This window comes from Brienomyrus brachyistius, chromosome 24 (assembly GCF_023856365.1).
Source record: "Brienomyrus brachyistius isolate T26 chromosome 24, BBRACH_0.4, whole genome shotgun sequence".
NCBI lineage: Eukaryota > Metazoa > Chordata > Actinopteri > Osteoglossiformes > Mormyridae > Brienomyrus > Brienomyrus brachyistius.
The window spans coordinates 4,974,852-4,979,177 of record NC_064556.1 but is presented as its reverse complement, the minus strand read 5'-3'; positions in this window follow the sequence as shown (position 1 = coordinate 4,979,177).

Here is a 4,326-nt window from a genome sequence, read left to right as displayed (position 1 = left end):
CTTTTACATGTTCTTTGGCTGTATAATTTGTTGCTTTTCATAATGTTCAGCGCAACATAATGAATTGCCACGTTCATGTTAAGTGAGGGGCGGCATGGTGGTGCAGTGGTTAGCACTGTTGCCTCACACCTCTGGGACCCGGGTTGGAGTCTCCGCCTGGGTCACATGTGTGTGGAGTTTGCATGTTCTCCCCATGTCGTCGTGGGGTTTCCTCCGGGTACTCCGGTTTCCCCCCACAGTCCAAAAACATGCTGAGGCTAATTGGAGTTGCTAAATTGCCCGTAGGAGTGCATGGTATGAGTGACTGGTGTGTGAGTGTGTCCTGTGATGGGCTGGCCCCCCATCCTGGGTTGTTCCCTGCCTCGTGCCCATTGCTTCCGGGATAGGCTCCGGACCCCCCGTGGCCCAGTAGGATAAGCGGTTTGGAAAATGGATGGATGGATGGTTGCTCTTCTCTGAACGATCGGTTTCCAGCGGCAGAAAGTGGATCTGGGTCGCTATTCCGTGACTTTTCCCAAGTTTTTTTCAATGTCAGAAAAAGTGGTGGGGGGAGTGTGAATGACCGGGACCGCACCCCCCCAGCTCATTCAGACTGGGATGCCACAGCTTCAGCCACTCCCACAGCTAATGGGCTTTTAGCACTTTTCTTTCCTCGTATTCTCCCCCCCCAAGGTACTGTACTTGGACTGGCATTAAAAGTGGAATAGCTTATTAGCCATTATCGGCCCTCAAATGCCTCCCTCCCAGCTGACGGAGAATGTTCCTGGAAGTTTAGCCGATGTTATAAGCTCTTCTTAGAGTTGGCAGATACTGCAACGTTAATGAAATGTTATTTCCATGTTTAACATTTCTCAACATAATAACAGTAAATGAAATCCTTTTAACATAACTAATGTTGAAAAATATTGTATTATAAGTGTATGCCATAAACATACATCCAGCCTTGAACCCATGCCCTTTGAGATGCAAAGCCAGTTTTATAGCCCCGCCTACCACAGTTCTATAGCCCCGCCTACCACAGTTCTGTAGCCACACCATTTGTTTGTCTTTGGATTATTACATCATTGGCCAAAATTGTGGAAACAACTCCAAGTTTTGGGTGATTGCAGAACTTAATTCAGCCGTTGCTCCAGTTACTTATATAATCGTCCAATGTATGATATTTGTAAACATCTTTTGATTCTTCATAAACATGATTGCCAACATTCATGTAGTAATGCCAAAAATTATGTTTCCATAATTTTGGCCACTGATAGTTTTTGTTGCAGTAGTGGCTGTTGTTTCCATAACATTATCCCACTCCATCAGGAAAACTGGATACTTTGAATGTTTTTCATACCTTAAATGTAACATTTGCCAAATGTTCATAGAACGAAGAATTGTAAGCGGGGATCCTCTTTGTTTTTTTGAGTGGGAAGCAGAGAAAGACGTGGATCTCTTTGAAGTGAAGCACAATGTGAATTCTCAGACAGGCTAAGGTGTTCATGTATTTTTTTAACTAACATTTTTAATCGTATAACGCAAAGAACAAAACCGTCACTGCTGAACGCTATTATGCGTCATAGTAATACTGGCGATAACAGTGACAGAAATCGTTATGAATAGCAATATAATAGTAATTAGTAATAGTAATAATAAGGAAAGGTATGTACATTCCCCCATGGACATGTGACCAATCATTATTCATTGCAGGTGAATGTGGAAAAAGGACTCATGAAATCCGTAAACCGAATAAGGCTTGAACAAATGAGTAACACAAAATTTAGAAGAGAATGCCTTCATTGTCATTGCACAGGTAGATATTACAATAAAATATAAGGCTTTGCTGGGGCCATCCTGCTCTCCTATGAGACACACATGACGGCGGAGGTCAAAGGGCAGGTTCAGCTGTTTTTCCGGTGCCCCTGGAGCGGATTTTACGGTTAAGGGCCTCACTCAAGGGCACATCGGTGACGTCATTACTTAGCCAGTAAATTCAAACCGGTGACCTTCCTGATATGGGCATGCAAGGTCCCAGATCCACGCACCGCAAAAGCTGGTTCAGGGTGTCAGGCGTCAGTCTGGTGTCTCTGTCTGTCGGTTAGGTTACACCTAACCACCAGAGTGGTTCTGAAAACATCAAGTCATTTCTACTCAGTTTCTCCTAAGGTCAGTAAAGAACAGCTGCAGCCAGAACGTGACAAACGGAACGTTCCCGTTGTCTTCCGGAAGCTTCTCTGTGTCTGTGAGCTCTTCTTTTCCTGTGACCCACTTATGAGCAAGTTATCTGCAAATTGCCTTCATCTCCTTTAGCGCAGACGACCCCAAGATGACTGTAATTTAAACAATCTTTCTTTTTTTTTAACCACAACGCTGTCAAAAGCAGAGTTTCATCTAACCATTTGGTAGCTGGTCATTTGGATCTACTTTTGGGCCGAAATGAGGGGGGGAGGGTGGGGGAATCGAAATTTGATCAGAAAAGCATGAAATCTGTGGTGTGTGGCTAAGCTACCAGGGACCTTGGGCCCCAGAAAGCCGGCATTTTGGCCTAATGGAGGTCCATGGTCGGTGGATGCGGGGATTTGACGGTCATTCCAACCGGGTCAGAACAGCGTAGCGACTCCAAATGAGGGACAGTTCAACTGAAGTCGCCATTTGGGAGCAACCTGGGCAGAGATGCCTATTTTATGTGTACAAGTTTTCTGTGAAAAAAGTTATTCAATTTCTGTCTTTGAAGTATATTATCTGTTTTATACAATTTGTGGTAGTTTTTGTCTCATTCATTTAAGTATATCACAGCAACAGCATCAGCTATGCGATATCTATATGCATAATACGAATTTGTTAGAGAAACTATATGATTTATATATTTTTACCATATTGATGTGTAATTTGTTGTTCTGGGTTTACTGTAGTTCTGGGGGGGGGGGGACTTGCCGGTGGCTACATTTCATTTTTATGCTGAAGTTGTCATGTTTCGTCAAAAAATGCCAGAACATACGAGGCAAGGGTCAGCTGACTCTCACGTTCGTCACACCAGGCTTGAGATATACTAAGCGATGAACGGAGGACTCGGAGGATGGGATCAGCAGAGTCTGCTGGAGTCACTGCCGGATTTGTGGTCCATGCGCGAGTCTCTGTTTTGTGTCTCGAAGCTCTAGATGGAGTTCTGGAAGGGGTCACGTAGAACCTCAACAGGTAGATGATTAGTATCGTTTAAGTACAGGAATCTTGCGTGTCACCTGAGATTAGTTCCATCTCTCAGGTACTCTGCTTCCTCGCTGAGTCACTGCCTCCCTGATCTGTTGGCTTGTTTGTCATTGACAGATTTGAGTCGTCCTTTTTGCGATTAGCATCGATGCTACCTGAGGCACCGGGAGGCCAATCATCTTAAACACAGGCGATCTTGTCGTCTCGCTGACACACCTGAAATGACACCTCCATCCCTACATTTTAACTCCGCCATTTCAGGAACCTCCCACCACTATTCACACAGTGATCTCGGGGAAGCCACTTCATTTTAGGCTCGGGGGCACGCCGGTCCGCCTTCTTAAAAGCCACGTGGATTCCCGCCGCGTCCCGGCGCATGGCCTGCCCCGGTACGTACCGACTTCTCCCTGTTCCCTACTTATACAAGGTGAAAATAATCCAGGGCTGGGGGGGATTCTGGTCATTCCTCCAACCCTCCCCAGCACATACCGGCATAATAAATATTTATTCTAGCCAATTTCCCTCACCCCCAGAGTGAGACTTGACAGCTCTGGAAGTAGGGTTGGTAATGATGCACATTATCGTGCATCAGGGACGGAAATAAAAGCCCGAGGAGGGGGGAGGCCGGGTAGCGAGAGCGAGAGAGAAAGTGAACGGGGGCCGCAGCCAACTATAGATAGCACTGCGGCGGTGGCGGAGCAGGGCGGGAGTGCAGCTTTACCCGGTGCTGCCGTTTCATTTGCATCGCTGTCATCAGACTCCGTTCCACGTCCACCACTACCGACCGGCCGGCACCCGCCGGTGCGTGGACAGAATGCTGTGAAAACACTCCGCGCTCAACTCCCTGTGGCCGCGAGGCTTCTTGATCATTCATGCTCACCAGTGACCTTCAGCTCCGCTCCATGTTTCTGTGAAGTTGGAAGTAGGAGGAAAAAAAAAAAATAATGAAATACAAACTAATGAATTAGCTAAAACGATCTCAATAAAAGATGGCGATTTGCATTTGCGGGTTCAGCTGTGAGCCGCATATCGCAGGCGAGTTGGCGAGCGTCCATGCGGATGAGATCGAGCGGCGCCTGTATTTGAAATTAATTATGACGTCAAAGACCTTCGCTAATCATTATTAAGCTAACATGC